Consider the following 15,918-nt stretch of genomic DNA (forward strand, 5'->3'; position numbering starts at 1 on the left):
TGCCTGGCGACTTCAAATACTTGTCAAACAAAGAACAGAGCAGAAGACAGAGAGAAGAGATGGGGCCCCGCTACTATCCCGCGGCCTTCGTTTACCAATTATACTGAGTACCTGCTGACAGGTGGGTTGTCACAGTGTCTGCTTAGCCACCCAACTCCCCTCATCTTCCCCCCTTCAAGATCCCATCACAGTTTACCACGTGTTGTGGAGAGGAAGCTACTCGCACCTCCAGGCAAATGGAGAAGACAAAAGAAAAGGAAGATAAAGAGGATACGGAGGAAGAGCGAGGAGAGTTTGGCTTCGAGACTCAAGCTTTGATTTTGGAAACATTTAAGAGCGACATGACAGATGATGAAAAGGTTATCGCGTATAGGTGAGGAGTTGCTACAGTTGTCTTGCGGGACTAGTTCAGTAGGACTTTATTGAGGGCCAGTGGTGATGTTGTTGTCAATGCTTTGTGGAAGTGGAAAAGACCGAGCAAAGTTTTTTGGATCATAAAGGGACGGTAATCTCTGACCAGGCCTATAAGCCTAACCACTTCCAAACTTTAGTTTCCGTGTAATATTACTATATGAGCTCACAGCATTCATCATTGCCATCACACTGTCAGAGCACCAATGCCGTACTTTGAAGCTAAGACCAACTGAAATAGTGTCACGTTTGTTATCAAGGATTTCGATGTTAATATTGTCCTACAATATCAAAAATGAAGAACGTTAACGTGTTCCAGTTTTTGATAAAATTCCAATAGATTGGTCCAAACATTTTAAAATTTCACTGACAGTGTCTTTTTTCAATAACTTCTCTTTCCCGAAACACTGCGCGGAGATTTGAAGACAGGGGCCCTCCCCCCACCAACACCGCCCCCCTACCCATTTATCCTCTGTCTTGCCGTCTCAGAAACGCAGCCAGCCAACGAACACGACTGAGACAAAACATAACCATAATGGCTCATTAAAAGGAATGGAGACGAGTTAGGCAAACAAAGCAGCCTTCACTGGGCTGTCACCGAAACTCCTGTGACGGTACGTCCAAACTCACGCTGGTGACAAGGAGGCGAAAATGTCTTCCTCCCACCGAAAACTTGCGGTGGTTTGGAGTGTTGTGACTGCGCCTGACGTGTCTCTGTATTTGTTCAGTGACAAATCTAATGTGTGCACAGCGGAGTGACAGACCACTGTGCTCCACAGAGATGAGGAAAGTGTCTTCACCCTCTTTTTCTCTACTTCATCAGAGAGGAGGTGTAATTCAAGAGCTATGATGTCCCCCGAACATTTTTGAAGGGAATTACACTTACTGATGTTAGAATCGGGGTAAGTTAAGGTTTATTTTATTGTTCGGCTGAAAGGTGCTATTTTACAAGAAAAGTTGATTGTTAAGTCTTACTCCCAACTCAACAAAAACTGACGCTTTGAAATTGTAGGACAGGTCAGCCACCATCTCAAAGCGGCAGTATTTGACAAGTTAGCAGTGAGACTCAAAAATAAATTTTTCCTACAAAAAGCCCCTTTAAACATAGTTGGGGTAACAGCTTGTGAAAAGTTTGTCTAAGAGTTAGGGTGAAGGGGATAAACGTTTGTCTTAGGGTAAGTGTTAAGGACTCAAGTGGTGTTCTTTACATAGATGTGTGAGATCTCCACCACGAGGTTTAAGAACATCTTTAGAACCACTTGTAATATATTCTCAAAGGATCTGAGCACCGCTGGAATGAAACCATTCTTCCAAATGACATTCCCTCATCTGGTGTTTGATGATGGTGGTCGAGAGTGCTGTCTAAAGGGTCTGTCATAGTCAACCTGGAAATGGTAAGAGCTGAATGTAATGTTTCTTTGTTACAACCTGGACACACCGACCTGACATCGATGAACTTGCTACTACAAAAGCTAACTTGCTTACCTTGCCTTTGAACACATGACAAAGACTTTAGCCAGCTAGCCCATACATTCTGTGCCTGTATGAGAAGAAATAACCTTCCATACCAAAAGGTGGTGATGTCATATTTGTTCTTGAAAAACAGAAAATGGGTGAAATCATGGACACTGCGTCAACAGATTAGAGGGGCTTATGGTTCCTTTTTCACATTTGGCTGTACAACCAAGTGTTTTTTTTCTCACCAACGTGATTCACCATGTTAAATTGGTGCAAAGGTCACTGATAAGATCAACTAGCGCCAACAGTAGGGCAGCAGCTACTCACTGATGGCCACAACACTGGTGTGTCAGGGCCCTTATACAGCAAAGGTGTTGTTTTCTATTCGCTTCTTTTAAAAATAAGTTGGCTACCCTCATCAACAAGTCAAAGGTAGTCAGCACAGTCCCTGACCGCTACCTTTCAAATTTCAAGAAGCAAGTGTGTGTTTTGCATCTAAAAACCTCTGCAACAATAAGAGGATGCCACTAAATATTGAAGGCAACTTGGGTTAAGTCCTTTCAACATACACTTCTCGTACTAAACTTGTGACACTGGATTAATACTGTAAATGCAATCAAAACTCGATATGGTGTACCTTTTAAACTCCCCTCCTTTTGCCTTACACTTAAGCTGAAGCTCTTTAACTTCTTTTGGAACGTGTGTCTCCGTTTTTTTTCTGATTGAAGCTGGTTTGTACAATTAATCCCATAGGCCGCCACTGACCCAGCACCTACTGCAGTGAAAGCACAGTCGTATCTGCTTAGCAATCCTCCAGTAATTAAGGAAGGCCCGCACCATGCCTAAACCTCTCCCTGACACACTGTTGTGTCTGCACTGCATGGAGACAAGGAGTCATAAGAGGCTTAAGGCTCATGTACCTGCTGCTTTGTCTGTGTGCGTGTGTGTGTATGTGCGAGCGTGTGTGCATGCATGTGTGCGTGTGCGTGCGTGTGTGAATGTATTTCAAGAACAGAGGGACAGAAGATTAAAAAAGTGATCGGAAAAGTAGAATTAACCACCTTTACTGCTTTATTAATTACTGTGAAGTCCACCTCTGTGTGAGCAGCACTTTAAATACCCTCTAGTTTCCCAAGAGGCCCTGAAAATCCAACTTGCAAATGAATGAACACTAACACGCACACACACACATACACACACACAAATGCAAACACACATTCCTAACACAGAATGGCCAAAGACTGACCCAGCACTTCTCAGAAACTGGGCCAAACCATATGTCCTTCTGCATTTTTTGGGGGGGATCAGAGTAATTCATTATGATGATAGCATAGAAAAGATATCTTCAACAACAACAAAAGAATTAATGCAAAAGAGAAAATTTGGAGATAGCAAGAACAGATAAAGAGAGAAAAAAGAAAGCGATCACAGGAGGAGAGCCTGTGGGGAATGCATGAGATGAATCCAGGTCTACAGGGGTGTTCCAGGAGAGTAAAATAAGGTTGGACCTCAGTAGGATCAGCATCCAGGGCATCATTACAATAAAGTAGATTTTCTTTTTTAAGGGATAAAACGATCTGTAATCAGGACAAACAGCACTCAAAGTTCAAAGAATTGAGTTTATTTAGTCTGTGTGTGTAACTGGCTTGTGAGGATTCCCAGGAAGACATGACAAAAAGAATATGAGATGTTCTTCAAGAGAAAATTGAGAAAATCTAATGTTGGGATAATGGACATGAGAAAAAGAGAGAAAAAGTAAGAAAGTGACGTATGGTTTAGAGAAAGGTGAAGGATGTTGTTGAGGGTTGGAACAGCAGGGGGGGAGACAAAAAGAAAGAGGGAGAAAATGAGAAAAAGGAGGGAGAGTAACAAAGCAATGAAAAGCCCAGTTTAGCTTTGAAATATGGCAAGCAAAGGGTGCATGGGCAGAAAGGCATGAAAACAAAGTAAAAATAAATGGCTGAGGGGGCAAGCTTAAACAAAGATTTGACTTGAATTAAAGGGGTTAGTTGATGTGAGGAGCTCAGTTTTATAAGGTCGCAGGAAAAAATGTTGCAGGAAATGTAGCTGTGTGTTGACACTTCATGCTTCCCTTTACAGACAGAAAATCCAAACAGCATGCCTTTCACATCTATTCTCTCAATGTGCGTCAAGACAGCTCCCTCAGAAAGTGATTTTCACCATCAGAGCAAAATAGACTAATTAATGTATTTGGTTGTAATAACACTTATTAATACAACTATGACTAAGAATCAAAAATAAATCTGTTACCTTCACTGTGCTGCCAAATGAGGACACAAATATCTTGTAGATAAAACACTCTATACACCGTGTGTGTAGGTGCACAGCTCTGCAGCGAGCTAAACACAATTCCAACAAAGATTTTAACATTGTTTTTTTCCCTACCCTCCTGGGGCCCACTGATTCTATATGTCTGAACGATACAGGCAACAAGGCTACTTGCCAGAGTCTGTGTTTCAACATTTGTACATATGAAACCACTAGATATTGGGACAAGTTCCAGTTGAGTTTGTGGCAACAAAAACAGGTATATTACAGGCAAAATACGATGTTTTCGTATTTCGTAAGGTCCATAGGATTTAGTGGCATCAAGTGGTGAGGTTGCCATTTGAAGCCAATGCAACACCTGTAGTCTCACCTGATTCCAGGGTGGTGCCCTGTTTAAATGATTTGATTATTATTATCTTTTTTTTATATATAAATTTGTATTGATTTAATTGAAGTAATTACTATTAATAATTAATAATAATTTTGTAATAACCACACCTGCCCTACCACCAAGACCAACTCTAAACTCTAAATCCTACACGTTGAACCTTTAAGAACAAAGATTGTTGAATACTTCCTAGTGGTGCACTGATAAGCCGAAGTAGATGTCTGCCATCAGAACTTTGCTATTCAGCTGCTACTTATCTTATTTATTTATAAGCAATGGTGTTTGGAAAGTGGCCAAACACTGAACCATTTTAAAATCCACTAAAATATAAAATAAATGATACAAAAAAAAAAAAAAAAAAAAAAACAGGAGGTGGATTTAAACTACAGATTCAAGCTGTGTCTAATTCAGTCTTCTCCAATCTGAAAGTCAGTGTCATTATGTCAGAAAACACAACATAATTGTCTTTCAGTTGACAAGAACTAAAAATACACAGACAATAGCTTTGAGATGAGCAGAGGCATAAAAAAATGAGAGAAAATGTTTTGTCCTTCAGCCATGTTTTCACTCCACTTTCCCACCCCATGCCAGTGACTGCAGAATAAACGGATATGTGAATTAAACCCCATTGTTTTAAAAAGATCTGCGGCTAAATTTAGGCCCTGTTCTTGTTCTCCCTCACTGTGAAAGAATGTGCCAGTTATGTTTGTATGTTTTATTTTCTTCCTCTCCTTTATCCCTTATCGTAATCTGGGGCTACATACATCTCGTGTTGTTTGAACAAGTGTGAGTGGTGTATCTGTGCATGTGTCAAGGCAAAGGAAAAAAAAAACAAAAAAACACACACACACACATATAGTTCAGCCAAGCGGTTTTTGCAATTAGAAAAGACACAAAAATAATTATTCTGCAGCGCAGTCAGACGACATATCCTGAGTCGATGATGCACGGATCACGTGTTTAATAAAAAAGGTTAATCAGTTGTTAATCAGAGGATTAATAACTTGTTATTTTCTTTACAAAACCATTAATATTATGCCATAAATATTTAATGTTGATAGGTCTTTTTTTTTTTCTTTTTTGGTGGGAGAGACAGTGTGGGCGTGGGGGTGGGAGTGATATGTGCTTGGTGATGCAGGGCAGAGTGAGCAATATCCAGACATTAATGTGCATTAATCATGCTTTGGTGAAGACAAATAAATTCATTCATGTTTATTAATACAACCTTGGAGAAAACAATACTCTTTACATTATTCACTGAGTTATTAATAAAGGATTTATGAACTGGAGGACCACAGGACAGAGGCTGGGGATCAGGGAGAATGGAAGGAAGACAAGAAAAGGGAAGAAATAAGGAAAAGAGGGCAGAAAAAGGGAGGTCAAAGCCAGGAGCAGAAGTTCATTAATGTTTGGGACTGAAAGGGCACAATCGTTTAGGGAGGCGATGAAATGGGTGTATGCGTGCGTGAGAGCAGTCCACCACTGGAAAGCTTGAGGTTAAACATTTCCTGCCCTCACTCTTTCTCCTTAACAAATTACCCTGCCCGTTTGCTAATCAAAGCAAAACAAATATTGCTTTTCATTCGCTCGATTTGTTTGAATGAACATACAGACGTTCCCAAAATACTCATTCCCAGCTCAAATGTAATTAAATTGTGCCTTTAGTGAAAACATGCAATGGTACTCCAATTAGTTGTGTTTTTGTCGTCGGGTAAAGACGGAGAATGGCAGTGGGTGCGCCCCGGGCACCTCGGGGTCCCGAAATAGTATGTCTTGGTGGGTGGGTGTGGGTGAGTGAGGGGGTGGGGGTTTGTTAGACAATGTTTGGGTACACAAAGCTGACTGCAACGGCAGAAAAAAAGTCTTTGCAGAGTTAGGAGATGATTTTCGCGATCTGATGATCTTATATCTGCTGCAGTGTTACTGTCCCGATGACTGGTGATATGTAGGGTGCTTGAGGTGAGAAACAACCTTTTAACCATGAGTATCTTTGAAGTTATTCCCTCACAAGACAGTGGGCAGTACAGACATGACAGGGAATGAGGGGAGAAGCAGCCCCCTTAACTCTTATGTATATTTGTTACAGGTGAATCAACAATGTTGATTTTGCATGTTCGCATGTTGCATGTTTTTTTTTTTTTAAACATCCAATTCCATGTTTTTATGTTTTATGGTAATTATATGATTAAGGTTAGAGAAGGATTGTGGTCATGGTAAATGAACTTAGGCGGCGGCTTGTTATCATTGTTCTCATCTAGCGTGGTGCACAAAGCTTTGGCTCTTTAGAGCTTTTGAATAATAGTTGAATATAATCAGCAATTACAGATGAAAAGCAACCACGCTCCATCCAACAGCACAACATAGCTACTAAATCTGACTTTCTCTTTTCTCGCGAAGCAGCGATCCATTATTGACAACACAAGAAACAGGGACAGCCTCCTAAGGTTTTGATTGGCTACAGAGCCAATGAGCTCATGAATCCCATTGCTCTTACAGTGCTGCCTTCTGTGTACTTATTTCACCCGTTTGCGTATTCAGCTAGTGTGTATTCCATAAATAATCACTAGTCATGAGGATATAAAGTGGGTAAAGACAAGTTTTGGAACAATAAGATCTGTCTGGTCAGTTTAGAAAATGACACCACTTCACTATATCACAGCATTTTAAACCAGGAAAAAAGAAACACTGCCGATCAGGATATAATCCATATCCACAATCAAACACAATACATAGTCTATACAGAGATAATACAAAATAGACTCATCTCATACTGTAGTCGACAACTTCATTTAAAATAATGTTGCTATGCTTAAAAGGTATATATACTGCATACCAATTTGATCATTTAAAATATTACAATACAATATGTTTTTCTGTTAAGCTTCAGAAATGGAAAAAGACTCCTTGCATCAGCACTGAATGCTAGTTTGATTCCCAGCCAGGTTCAAACAACGTGTCCTGTCTAGTTTCAATACCGACAATCAAATAAAAGCAAATGTCAAAAGCTATGTAGGAAGACAACGTAGGAATAGTAGCCACAAATACCATTGTGTATTTTCTGAAACTCACTGCAGCATTTTTTTTGTCAAAGCTCTCACTGATGGCACCGGGATATCATAGTAATATCGGTCAAAGTGATGGAGAAAAAAAGGCGGTGGTCAGGACGGTGTTTTGATTGAGATTGTGTCAATGTGTTAAAGCACAACAGTAGTGAAGACAGGTTTTGTGTAGTGGTGAATCCATCTTCTAATCATTGTCTTTCTCTCCTTCTTCATCTTAAATGCCCCCTTTTCTTTTTTTCCTTTGTCTTAAGCTCCAAATTGTGTTTTTATTGAAGGCCCATATGGATCGCTCTGCAAAATGTCATCCGTCATGCTGTCGATGAATCCATCCTCCCATTTAATGATTGGTCTACCTGATATGCATTTTACATGGCTCTATATACCTTTAATGGGAATCAATGGAAAGCAAATAACACTGGAAGCCAGTGGGCTGAATGTCTGACGGACGGCTGCGGACGCCGGTTATTTGTCAATACACACAGCTCTGTTCTTAGCCGCGCGGCTTTGTACTGTGTACGCCTGGATGAATGTGGCTGTAAAGGTGGCTCACTACGGGTTAGAGACTGGCTTACACATGAATCTGTACAGTCCCGCTGCTACATTCTGCCGCTTGCTTTGTCTTCATAAACTAAAGAAGAGATTGAGTAAAAGAGACAGAAAGAGGGGAGAGGGTGGAAATGATGAGGGCAGAAAGAGAGAAAGACAATTAATGAAAGAAGAGGAGGAAGAGATGGAGAGCAGGAGGCTTAAAAAAAAAAAAAGGATGGAAAAAAAAAAAACAGCCGAGAAGGGAGAGGGAAGGGAGGGATGGCCATCGAACGTGGATTCAGTTAAATACTGATTTCATCATACGATTGAGGTGGGGGTGTTGGAGAGGGGGGGGGGGGGGGGGGGAGTGATGGTGGCTGTGGTTGTGGCAGCTCTAAAACACATAACTTTTTACGAAGTGAAAATCAAATATTAAAAATGACAGGCCTTATAAGTGTGCTGAGTGAGCTCGGGTCACGGAGGGAGGGAGGCGCGGGCGGCTTGTCAGCTACTATCTGTCAGGGCGAATTAGAAACAATCAGGGCCGAGTGAAAGGGAAGGTGATTGTTATTAAGCGGCGGGGCCCTGCGAGCGGGCGCCCCAGATGTGGCCGTGCATATAAAAGAACAGGAAGCCGGCAGTTTAATTCAGGAAGCTTGCCGAGGCGAGCGAGCAATGCCACAAAGGAGGAGAGGGAGGCGGCAGGCGTTGAGAGGGGGGACAAAGGATATGAGGGGGTTGGGGCTTCTTGTCACTAATATGCTGGAAGTTACTTTGATAACACATTAAGCCTTTTGTGGAATCGTGAAATGATGCACCTTCTTTTTTTCTTTTTTATTCCTTTTTTCTTAAGTGTTTTCCTCCACCCATACTTCTCCGTCCATCGTGCATGAGGAAGTGGTGGGTCAGCCCAAAGGGAGGCAAATGGGACAAATCATGGGTGCTATCTAAATAAGTCTACTTTAACACGCACACACACACACACACACACACTCACACACACAGGAGAGTGTGGAGGGGGAGTGACAGCCAAGCCCATATATCAATTACAACCTGATATCCCAGGAGGATGATGGGACGGAGAGAGAAACCTCTGTGCAGATGTGCGTGTGTGTGTGTGTGTGTGTGAGCTCTTGTCTGAGCGCCCAATACCACTGAACACGCTTTAAATCTTTTTTTTCTTCACCATTATAATAACCCTTTCCCCGAGCTGCTGTCCATGTTTGGTCGACGTGCACTGACTTGTGGACAAGCACATTGATGGACACGGACACAACTCGGTTTTGACTCTTTCGGTACTCCAGTTATCTGTCAAGTTTCCCCCCTTGCCCCCACTAGAGCTCCTCTGAGACGGGCATCAACGCCCACAGATCCCTATCAGGGAGAAGGGGAATGAGCTGGCCGTGGTGGGGATGTGAAGGGAGAGGTGGGGGGGGTAGGGTGGCTGGTTGATGTGTACAATATGTTAGCAAAGGGTGGGTGAGATATTTGAATGATAGGGAGTGACAGTAATCTGCCAAGAGGCTGCTCACTCAAAGGCACATTGGCTATTGTGAGACTTCACAAAACCACAACGGCACACAAACTGTGAGCAACTCACGGGGGGGAGGGAAATTTAACTTGATGTCTTAATTTAATGTTTAATTTTGTTGATTGGACATCAAAGAAAGTCTGATCGCATCATTAGGAATGATAAAAACACAAGTACTAGTTTAACTGAATGCTTTATTTGACCATACGGCGAGCCAATCTCTGAGACAGAAAGTCAAGTGGATTCATTGCCTCTTAAATAGTTTCACTTAACACCAGTTACGTGAAATCAATGGGAAGTACAGACGAAAGAAAGAGCAGAAATGAAGGAGGCTGTTAAGATTTTTTTTTCATATAGTGCTTCTGTCTTGGAGCGTGAAGGGCTTTGATTTCTATTTACTTTGTAGTGAGAGATATCGCAGGAAATTATCCCTCCCCTTAAGAGTCACTGATCATCCAATAGGTTGAAATAAAGCGGGCTTGTCACATGCTCCCTCTCTCCCCCTCTCTCTCTCTCTTGCGCTCTCCTCTTTATTGTGGTGATCAGTCGAAAACTCGCCTAACACGAGCCGTCTCTGGTTTCCACCTCCCAGGTTTTTTCTCTCTACTGCCGCAGCTGATGTAGCAGAGGTTATATGGTGTTAAACACAGAGCTGCTAAACGTTCCCCAAGGTAATAACAGTCAGTGTATATACAGTACTGAGCTGTATGGTGACGGGAAGTTGCCGCCAAGTGTGGAAGAAACAGAGATGGAGGGAAGCAGCGAGAGGCGGGGTGGAAGTAGAAAAAGAAGGAAAGGAAATTAAATAATTATCAGACGAAGGAGTGGAAAAGACAGAAATGAAATGTATGATTAGGAGAGAGGTGGAAGGTGAAGTAACTGCTACATCAGAGGTAAAAATAAAGTCAACGAGAAGTGATACTGATTTTGCAATGCTGTGACAATGTTACACACTGGTTGGTGTGTGAGCACAGGTGCACGCACTGTGGTTCAATTACATGGGTTTAAATCCAGCTTTTAGTCATTTCAGCCCTTTCATTCAGTAATACTTTCTCTTCTTGAAGAATTACTGGCTATACAGTTTACTTAGCAGTACCTAAGGTCCTGTGATGTACAAATTTCAAGATTTTTTTTTACCATCAAAATGCAGGAAAAAGCAAGTGGACTTGATTTCAGAAATGTTCTGTGACTTCAACTTTTCTAGCGTTTTGGAACCAATATCTGAATAAGGTTTGGTCATGTTTGGGCAAATAAAACTGCTTGATAAGAGTTAAAGAACGATTGTAATCAAGCTTCAATAAACCACTGTTAATTGTTGGAATGGAAACCACTTCCTGAATGCCCAGCCAATCCACCTTCACCTCCATTTTTTTGTGAAGAAGAAGAAGAAGAAGAAGAAGAAGAAGAGGAAGAGGAATAAGCAGCAACCCAAAAAAAGGGGAAACCACCAACCTGTTGACCAACCTTCACCTCCACCTTCCATCGCATTTTGCCACAACAGACAGAGTAATTTGCAGTCAGTTTGCTGGGAATGTTACGTGAGCATCTTAGCTGCGTTGTTAAAGCTCAGTTATCATGACGTATTCGCTCTCTCCTGGCAGCATCAAAGAAGCCAGACCGAGTCAGGAATTCAGGTCAGTTAATGCTGTTTGAGTCAGTGGAGAAGAAAATAAAAGCAGGACACATCTTGTGCATCACAGTACATCGCAGCGGTTAGTTGTTAGTTGTCTGCCTGTGAAATGCATTTTTTTATTGCATGAGTGTAAACAATGTGCAAAGTCTCAACTCACTCCTCTGTGAAAATAAACTAACCAAGGTACTGGCTTAAGCCATTAGCAATTACATTACATTCAATTTCTTCAAATGCTACAGAAATGTGAGGACAGTGTGTTTAGTATCAGTAAGTAGGCAATGTATTGTTTTTGGTCATTAAAAGATCTAAGAATGTATCCCTGATGTCAAGTGAATGTGTTCCAACCTGTTGAAAATGCAGCGTTCGGCTAGACTTTTAAAATAACGCTTGCTTACAAACATTTGCCATTTTAGGAGTAATGGCTTATGAAGTTATGAAACAGTCCCGGTCTGGTTACATTTAGGCAAGAGAAATACTTGAAATACTGAAATATGTGAGTGAGAATAGGCTGTGTTTTGGTATTATTTTTGGGTATTCATACCCTCAATCAGCATATAGCAGCAGTCTATGCAAACCCATATAGCAGCAGAATTTTATTCCGTCACATGATGTCATGATCTGGTTTGAATAAGAAGTAACGTGTGACAAGTGACGTGACGTCTCTCCCCCACCCTCCGTTTCTCTCACGATGAATAAAGTGTAAAGTGTAAAACATATGTGCTATTTCAAAGGTATGTGAAGACGGGAAGTCAATGGTGTATCAAGGAATAAGAAAGTCAAATAAGTAAAAAAAAAAAAAAAACTGAAGACATGGATGCTGTGGAAGGTGGAAATTCTTCCCCTCCCCAATCCAATCGAACCCCCCTTTTTCGCCAGGAAGCCAAATCCAGGCCATGTCTAAGATTTCACAACGATTAGCGAGGGAGGGATGAGGAGGGATATAGAGATGTACTAGAGCAGCATTAGCCATTAATCACCAAGGAGGGAGGGAGAAGGAGAGAGAGAGAGATAGAGAGAGAGAGAGATAGAGAGAGGGAGTGATAAGGAGAGAGGACTGTCCTAGCATGGCTCAGCGTGGGACTTGTACTTTTGCTGTCTGGACCTCCAGGGGTCTTATGTTTGACTTCGGAAAGTGGCTCAGCAGCAGCAGCAGAGAAGTTTCCTAATCTTAGACCACTGGAAGGGAGTTTATACAACATAAAAATGAATGGTATCAGTTTATGACCAAAATCGAAGACATTTCTGTGTGCCTGGTGTATTTTGCAAAAGAATGGCATTTTGTCATGTTTACAATTGAACAGAATGTAAAGTTTACATTGCTGAGTATCTTATCTGTAATGACAGCTGGCGTTTAAGTTTCTAATCTAGATGGGTGACAATGCTGGGTATTGCTACTCTACATCTACAGTATTTCTTTTTTTGTTCCTCACCAACATGCAACTCAACCGTTCTGCCCATCTTGGTTTCCTCATTTTTCAACAGAGTCAAACTAATACAAATAGCTAACTCCAAATGTCTGCTTACGTGTTCCAGTTCTTAGTTCTTAGGGGCATTCATTGTCACCTGTCAAAATAACTGTTATTCTGAAGTGACACTTTTGTTATCCAGCAGGGGGTTCAGTGACGACCAAACTAAAATGTGACGTATGTGTGTACGTTTGCTGTTCTAACACCTGTCAAAAGTTTTTTTTTTTTTGGGGGGGGGGGCATTTGTCAGATTATACATCCTAATTTACAAAAGAGTTTGTGACTTCCAAAACGGCTATAAAACCGATCATTTTCATATCTGCCATCACTAATTAGGGTTTGGTTAGGCACAAAAACTACTTGGTTGAGATTCAATGTGTTATGAATGTGTCAATTCAATACTGATGCATTTATATATCCTAGATAAGCAAACAAGACCATCAGTGGGAAAATTGTCTAAATCCATACAATTATTTTAGTTATTCTTAATGCCTGTCGGGAGGGGTTCTCTGTGAAATCATACTACAAGGGAAGGTTGATAACTATAGCCTTCTCAACAAAATTACTATTACTGAGCAACTGAATCTTTTGAGTGTAGGCTAACATGTAAGCTACCTAACTGGCACCGGGCATCACTTGAAACGTCAGAAAGACATTGGACTGTAGGAAAGATGTTACTTTTTAGTTGGAAAAGAAAATTGGGTAAACATCGAAACCCGACCGTGGCCACACATCACCCTCAAACACTGGAGAGATGTTGGAGAGACAAATGTTGAATTTTGGTGACTTAATGCCATGACTTAAACCCACCCAAATACTATCGTCCAATGATGTTCAAATTTCATACAGCTTAGTAGCTGGCATGATGACATTTAGCAGACGTCGTGTTTTGGTAACCACATGTCATGACTACTGTTGGTATTCTGCATCAAAATGACATAGGTGTGAGATTCCTGGAGGACATTACTCAATACCATGAGGTAAGACCAACCAAAAAACAATGTCAGATTTTGTAAGTATCCTGGGTCAACTTGATGTTGGCATTAGTCCTGCCATGGAAATTTGGTCAACTGACGTCACAACCTACATCCAACCAAGTATCGACTTCTAATGACGCTGGTGGCCAGCTGGGGGGGTTCATTAAGAGTACCAAATCAAATGTCAATCTGTTTCACCATCATGATTTCACAGTTAATTATTGCCACAAATACATACATCAACACATCGACATGCATTCTGCAATCAGCTGTGTAAAAAAGATAAATAGTGTTGAAATTATGTTCTGTGTTTCTTTCACTTCCAAATAGAATGCATGCGCTAGCCTTCTTTGGACACAAATTTTGTTCACAGGGGCTGCCAATTCAACACAACATGGAAGTTCCTTACAGTTGCTTTAAAGCATTGCTGCCAAGGTTAAGAAAAAACCTTTAAGCTGAACTAAATATAGGTGGATTTAGGTGTTTGAACAGAGAGCAATACTGCAATTATTTTTCATTGAGGTTAGACTCCAGCAGCAAAATGTTCTTTCAATGCTGTATAAATTAGAATATTAAAATATCACAAAAAGAAAAACAGTTTTCATGAAAAGTAAAACACATCATGTAATCAGCCTTGAATGTTGCTGCAATGAGTATTGGTGAGATCAGTGCAGGGAGTACAGTGCACTGAAATGGTTTCAACACTAACTCAAGACACTGTATCATCATCACTTCAACATCTAAATGTTAGCCTACTGGGCTGCTTGCACATGCTCCAATGTTTCGAACTAGACCTTCATACAGGTGAAGAAGTTTCATTGGACAACAGCTTCCACTTGTGTGTGGTGTGATCATTACTACCAGCCTCGTGCTACTGTGAAGCAGACATAAAGGTGTAACCCCCCCCCCCACGCTCATCACTGTGGTGGGAGGCAAGGTGAAACAGGGTGATCATAAAACCAGAATGGCCGTCACTTAGTGTTCCCTGCATCCCTTACTATCTCCCCCACCCCTGCCCCGGCTCCCTACACCCATTCCTCTCTTCTTATTTTTTTTATTTTTTTTATTTTTTTTCTGTACTATGAATAAATTTAGTCTGTCCCGGACATGAAAATGTCAAATACCTAAAATACACCTAGGCTAAATAGCATATTAATTTTTAATGCCTGCTCATCCTATGCTGCTATTCTCATATCAGGCCTGTCTGCCAACAGCTGTTGCTGGCTCTCTGGCTGGGAATTTATCGTCCATCTCGCTAAAGGAGGGGAGAGAGGGAGAGAATAAAAAAAGAGATGGGAGACATTGTTCAGAAGACAAGGAAAAGGGGAGGGACAGATCTGTGTTTTCATGGATCCCTACCTTGCATTTATATCACCTACACCTCACAACTTTCTTACTTTGATATACGAGTGGGATTCAATTACACTAATGCCAAACATAAATTGTTCAAGATTTCCTTCCTTTTTCCCTCCTCGTGTTACAGCGCAAGCCTCCTCATACATAAAAGAGAAATAAGGAGCAGAGTGGTGACATTGACGCTGGAGGTAGTGACATTGGGGAGAGCGGCAGAGGGAGACGAGATGCACTGAAGCAATGTGCCAGTGTGGGTGTTGAATGCCACCCATGTGCGTTTTTAGGTGGCATGTGGTGGATGATTATCATAGATTATCACAATCCAGATTGTTACAAGTTCTGTCTGCGCACATAGCAGCAGTGTACTGTAGCTGTGTGACTGTCTGTGTGTGTGCGCGTCTGTGTGTGTGTTTGTGTGTGTGTGTGTTTTAGTTTAAGACAGAGTGCCTTTGGGGATAAGACTAAATGGTGAGTGAATGACGAACAGTTGGAGTGTGTGAGTGTATGTGCGCATTTACTTGTGTGTATGTGTCTTGTTCTTTTATCATTACAGTGTGGGAAGAAACCATCATCCAGGGTTTGGAAAAAACGGGCAAAGATCTTCAAATGAGGACATTTTTTTTGCTGCCAAGATATGAACTGTGCGAGTGCTCACCTCAACACTCCAACTGCATACTGGAGTGCAACCTGTCTGTTGGGATCAAGTGGCCTCTCACTGTCACTCCTGACTGACTACTGCTTGCTGGAATGGCCACCTAGAGAGAGAAACAGAGGAGGGGCGATTAGAAGAGGAGGCGATAGTGAAATATAGACCCGAGGAGG

At 41.5% G+C, this 15,918-nt stretch overlaps 1 protein-coding gene across 14 annotated transcripts in view; it reads right to left on the reverse strand.

The window, feature by feature from the left end:
* znf536 (zinc finger protein 536) overlaps window positions 1-15,918 on the reverse strand; it is a 243,317-nt gene that overhangs the window by 135,340 nt on the left and 92,059 nt on the right. For 13 of the 14 annotated variants that reach the window (XM_030413878.1, XM_030413868.1, XM_030413869.1 and 10 more), the window contains one exon: window positions 15,752-15,851. The exons of the other annotated variant lie outside the window; for it this stretch is intronic. The gene's annotated coding sequence lies outside the window, so the exon portion shown is untranslated. The remainder of the gene's footprint in view (window positions 1-15,751; window positions 15,852-15,918) is intronic. 14 annotated transcript variants of the gene reach the window in all.

The sequence above is a fragment of the Sparus aurata genome, chromosome 4 (genome assembly GCF_900880675.1).
Source record: "Sparus aurata chromosome 4, fSpaAur1.1, whole genome shotgun sequence".
NCBI lineage: Eukaryota > Metazoa > Chordata > Actinopteri > Spariformes > Sparidae > Sparus > Sparus aurata.